The sequence below is a fragment of the Anser cygnoides genome, chromosome 5 (genome assembly GCF_040182565.1).
Source record: "Anser cygnoides isolate HZ-2024a breed goose chromosome 5, Taihu_goose_T2T_genome, whole genome shotgun sequence".
Lineage (NCBI taxonomy): Eukaryota > Metazoa > Chordata > Aves > Anseriformes > Anatidae > Anser > Anser cygnoides.
In genome coordinates, this window is record NC_089877.1 from 22090006 (window position 1) to 22096005 (window position 6000).

The window sequence follows — 6000 nt, forward strand, 5'->3', positions numbered from 1 at the left end:
CGTGCATTTAAAATGGCCAGCCAAAGGAAGCGAGCCTGCCCGGGCTTGGTGCGCCTATCCCAGGATAGCCATGCCTACAAAGCCCCCTAGCGGCCGTGCGGCTCAGGCAAGCCCCAGGAGTTCTCGCCAGCACGGGAAACTCTTCCCGACCAACGCAGGCTCCCCTGAGCAGCAGCCTTTCATCACCACGCAGTGAGAACACAGCACAGGTTTTACTCTCGTAGCTACGTCATTTATGGATGCAATGCTTTCAGTCTGCAAACCGACGTGACTATGCCAGCAGTACCTAATAACGAACATTTGGCTTCGCAAACTTCCATTCTTTCGGTAAAGGTCAGACAGTATCATCCCTGAAGCATTCCTGACGTGTAATTTTAAGGACACGCCACATGTTAGCCTACCAAAAACAATGACGTGGAGTGTTTTAAAGTTTTATGCAAAATATTCTCGAAGGATGCCAGTACATGGGATTTATCTTCTGTTAGGAACATACCTTCGGAAGACTTAAGGTCCTGTCAATCTCCCTTTAATATCTTTATCAAACAAAAGTAGAACTAGTTTTGTACCGTCTACTCAAATAACAACTCCCAAACTTATACAGAACAATCTGTTATTATGATCAGTGCATTTCTTTCCTACAGTTTGCACAAGGAAAAACACCTATAGCTTCAGGAAAGCACATTTTATCTTTAACCTCAAAAATGTGCAGCATTTGATTGCTAGTGCTAAATATAGGATTTTAAAAACAATTCAGTCTGAGCATGAGGTATTTAATTGGATTATGTTACACATGCAATGCCTTACCTAAAATAAAAGTCCAATATCGGTAAGCAGCAGGCATTTGGTTGCAATTATTTTTATTTTGAGGGGTGGGGGGAGTGCGACGACACAACACTAGCAGCCACTTCCTATGGGGATACTTTAACAAAAAAAAGCATACTATTTAATCCAGTATTTGCCAAGCTTTAAAATAACTTGTTACAAAATACACCAAGCTAGTGATAATGTAACAAATGCTTAAACAATTTCTGCTACTTTAGGTGCCATAGACTCTTTTAAAAAAAAAAAAAAAACTACTATCTTACTATATTGACATCATGCTTTGAGAGCTCTAGTAACACTGAGTTCCAGTAGAATACTATAAATAGATTTTAGCACTTCTTGAAAATAATTTTCAAAGAAGGAACAAAAGAAGGTAAACCCTCATAAAAACACACCTGAATGAATGTTTGCAACATGCTAGTTTTAGATACATACTGCAAGTTTGAAATACAAACGTGTTTTTTTTCCCTGAGAAAACAGGTAACTCTGGTCACTGATGTCACTGTTGAAAACAGCTATCATACTGAAGAACCTCAGTAAGGTAAGACAGCACGACAGAAGAATGCAGCCTACTAATTCCTCATTCATTTATGAACTAAGTGTACAAGTATCAGTGCTGTAACTGGCTCCAATGCACAGGTTTAAAATGGACGTTCAATTGACCAGCAAATGCTGTTATCTCTTTACTGCCTTTACTCTGCAGTGTAGAGTTTTTAAAATTCTGTCAAAGATCTTGATTAAGAAAAAAAGAAATCCTCCACTTATCCGCATGACACTGAACTAAAGAATACACACATACCCCCACAGGCCTATTTTGGTCTAGATTTAAAACGTTCCCCTCCTACTTATTAAGGAAATATTCCACGCTGATATCAAAAGCGATAGAGGAGAGGGCAAAAGGGGGCTACAGAGCAAGGGTGGGGTGGATTCTGGGGGGGAAGGTGACGAGTACGTCCTCCTTCTCTGAAGAAACAGTCCATTTTTAAGGAAAATAGTGCTTTATACTCCTTACGTCCTATATTTTCAACACTATGGCGTTCTATCTGTGGTGCTTTCCTTGGGTGGAGAGAGTCTAAAGGTTATGCTGGTTGAAGGGATTCAAAATGCTCGAGAGCTGCAACACCGCAACTGGCTACCCTATTTCAAAGGCTTAAAATCCACCTGGTGGAAAAACAGAAACGCACACACATCATTAGGCGAGCGAAGTTTTCTTAAATTTAGCGTCGAGCAATATCTGAAGGTGAAAGGAAGGAGGAGGAGAACTGACAACTGTTCAGATTCACTGGAGAAGCAGGAGCAGGCGAGTAGAAGGGGGCGGCGAGGAGGGAAAGAAGTACGGAGAAAGGAGAAAAGGGGGGGGGGGGGGAGGAGACGGGCAGCGGGAATGGGAGAGGGGAGGAAGCCGGAGGAGTAGGGGAAGGAGGGAATGAGGAAGGAAGAGGAGAGGAGCGGGGAGCTCCCTTCCTGCCTCCCTCCCTCCCTCCCTCCCCGGGGAGCCGCGGCCAGCTGGCAGCCGCGCACGGCAGGCTCGGACCCTCCCACGGCCCAGGCCTTCAGCACCTGGCCGGGGCCGGCCGCCCCGCTCCCTGCCCTGCCCTGCGCGCTCCCCGCTCGGCCGGGCCCCGGCCGCAGCCCGCAGCCCCTCAGCGCCGGGCCGGGCCGTGCCGAGCCGTGCCGCCCCCTTCCCCCGCTGCCGGCTCGGGGCCGCCGGCCCCTGCCCTCACCTCTGGCCGCCGGGATCCGGCTCCTCCGCGGCGGCGGCGGCAGCAGCATGCCCGGGACGCTCTCTCCACGCCGGCGGCTCCCCCGGCCCCGGCCCCGTCCCCGCCGGGCTGGCTCCGCTCCGCTCCCCGGCCCGCCGCCGCAGCCCGCGGCCCCCGTCCCGCCTCCCCGCTGCTCCCTTCCCCGGCGCCCTCGGCTCAGTAATGGCGGCCGCCGAAGCCTCCCCGGCTGCCGGCTGCCTGACGGCGCCTCTCGCTCCCCCTAACTTTACCTCAGCAGCTTCCCTCCCCTCCCCCCTCCCCTCTCCTCTCCCCTCCCGCCCGCCCGCCGCCGCCGCGGCTTCAGCGCGCGCGCTCCCGCCCGCCCGCCCGGCCAGCTGCGCGTGCGCGGGGCAGCGCCTCTTCCTGCTGCCGCTGGAGGCACCGGGAAGCCGGCCGCGCGCCCGCCGCTCCCCCCCCCCGCCTCCCCTCCCCTCCCCGCGCGGGCACGCGCGCCGGGCGGCCCCGCTGCTGGTGCCGGCGGCCGCATGGGTGGCGCGGGGAGGGGACGGGGCTCCGGGGGTCGCGGGTTCTAGTCCCGCCGCCACCGGCCGTGCTAGGCCGAGGCGCCGCGGCGTCGCGTACGGGCTTGTGGCCGCTCCGAGGTGTGCCCGCAGCGAGCCGGAGCAGCGATGGGGGCAGATGGACGGAGTTTGAAACTCCCCCGAAGGGGCAGAGGCCGGCCCCAGTCCTCCGCTCCCCGGTGGGGAGGGGACGAGCACGCCAAAGGGCCCCGCTGCCAGCCTCGCGTCCCCGGCTTCTCCTTGCCAGGCTGCTTGACGCTTTTCACTGTGATTTCCAGGCTTAGCAAATAAAACACAACATACCGCTGCTGTCTTTTTACCCTTGATAAAGGCCTGGCACCATGAGCAGGCTCTGCGGCCTGCAGAGGTAGATGGCTCGCAAGCGAGGCGGCCATAGCCTAGCGCTTCACAAATGGGGCGCCTGGAAACTTCTGGAGTCCGACTTGACATTTTTCACCTTTATCTCCACATGCCACCAGTTTGCGGATGGCTGACGGAAGGTCACGTCCCTCTCCCACCTCACAGGGCTTTCCTGGGTCGTAATCAATGCTCGTGAAGCATTCACACAACGGCGGCGTGAAGTAGCCAGCAAGGGTTTGTGCCGCCACCAGAGCTGGCTCGCGGCACGGAGCGGTAGAGACATGGGGCACAAGGGAAGAACTAACAAGTGGAGGCTAACGTATCCCATCCCCTGCACGAGGCGGGGAATCTATAGGCATCGGGCAGAAATGCATATTCTACTCATTGTTTTCATGTACACATACAAAAGAACAAATTAACACGTTACTTACTCATGGCACATTCAAAGTTTTGAACACGTTACTTGTAACAATAATGTTAGATCACCGCGTGATTCGTTCCCTGCATTTTTATATGGTGCACGCACATTTTACAGTTTTACACATGAAAATTAGGAAATTCAATGAACAGGTTAAAAATTCAGACCCTTTCTTAAGACACGTTGCCTGTAAACTTGAATTTTTGAGAAAATTCTAACTAGCAAAACCCTGCGGTGTTAAATTTGAACAAACAGCCTTACACAGACACTGCCTTACAGGAGAGTATTTCTAGAGATACTTTTCTTAGTTAGGTCCTCACTAACGAGATAGAAAATTCTTTGACACTGTAATTGGCATGTCTGCGAAAGAGTTTCTGTAGTCACATCTTCTTTAAAAACAAAAGGCAAGCTAAACAAGCCTAAAATCATAAATTAATTCTAATTTGAATTGCCTCATTTTGAGAGTTTCTTGTATTTATTTTTGTTCAAACTACATTTTATACGTACAAGTTGGGGCATTAAAATCCCATTTAAGATTACCAGAATTAAAGCCTTATATTGATATTCATATGCAGTTAAAAAAATCTTTTGAGATTTCTTATTTCAATAAAATAGAAGTTTTAAGGAATGAGACCTATAATTCCGAAACTCTGCATTAATTATCTTAAGCAGTTAATATGAAAAATGTTCTTAAAGTTCTGTCATGTAGAAGACTTCATGCAGGGATTGATTGTATTGCTTACTTCAAACCTGATTTGACAATTAAAGTGGGCTAAAACCAAAAACCTCAGGCAAAGCAAGTAGGCTTACATAGGTATATATGTAAAAAAAAAAGTTTAATGAAGCCAGACATGAGCTTGGGAACAGAAGGAAGCCTTTCCTGGCAAGCTCAAACCTGAAGCACAGAAGGAGGGTGCAGATTGCTTCAGTTAGAAGGGGATGGAAATACCCTTTGTTACAGGGAAGGCAGAGGTACTCTTCACGACAGAGGTACTCTCTTCACAGACACGGGGTGAAAGGCAGAAGGCACAAGTTGCTTCTTATTATGTTAGTCCCCAGCAGACACAGCAGCAGCTTCAAAAGCGGTCCTTGGTGAACGAAAGGAACAGGTTTCCAGGCAGAATTAGATTGGCTAATTCTTCTGCCTTTGACCCTAAATATTGCCTAAAAATTCAATATAATAGATGTAGAGTCAGAAAGAGATTTTCATATAGATTTCCTCACTTCAGATCACCGCAATAAGAGGAAACTGATGTGCAGAAACTCCATTTGCTAGTTGCCTTCCAGGAACCATGCAAAGTTCTGGCAGGCTACAGCAGGCAGCTTGCTATGATTTTGCAGAGCTTATTAAACCCTTTGATTTTGGATAAAGCTACTAAAAGTCAAGAATTATGGCTAGTGAACCAGCAAGCAGGGTTATAAGCAGATTTATGACACAGTATTTTTCTTAGATTCTATGAAATTTATAAGCATTACAGTTTAATGTTAACTGTTGGGCAGAGATACACACACAGCCCATTTCAGAGCCATATTAAGAAGACATGCAAGGTTTATAAAATTTCACAGGGAAACTGGTGAGGGAATTGAAAATCCATAAGAAAATAGAAGACATACAGGTAGTGTTACGCCCTTATGAGATGATAATAATCAGAGCTGTAGAGCTGCTTAAAGTTTCATGTCACTAATGAAGCAGTAAGAAGCACAAAAACAACTTGGTCAAAGAATTTTTGAATGTGAAATAATACAGGGGACATCACAACTTAAAGAAGGTATAAAATAAAGTATAATAATGAAATGTGTTTATTAATTTAGATAGGTTAGTGTTTTGTTGGTTATACAGAAAGACATTTCTGATAAATGTTTTAGTAAACCTTGAGAAACTCAGAAAAAATTCATTAATGATATGCAATATTTGCTATTTGTAACTATTGTTATTTGAGCCTTTTTCTGTAACTGACTTCCCCTTAGGAACTGTAATAGTGCAAGGGCTGATTATAAACACAAATAAAGTAAGCATCTAGATGCCTGTGCAAGGTGAACAAAGAATGTATCATTTGCTTCTCTCTTTTTTCTTGGGCATCATGACCTTAGGAATAAAAAAAACAACAGCAGCAGC

At 47.7% G+C, this 6000-nt stretch overlaps 1 protein-coding gene across 1 annotated transcript in view; it reads right to left on the reverse strand.

The window, feature by feature from the left end:
- ARHGAP5 (Rho GTPase activating protein 5) overlaps positions 1-2842 on the reverse strand; it is a 48274-nt gene extending 45432 nt beyond the window's left edge. The window contains 1 exon segment of the mRNA XM_066997236.1: positions 2547-2842. The gene's annotated coding sequence lies outside the window, so the exon portion shown is untranslated.
- Positions 2843-6000: the final 3158 nt, after the last annotated feature.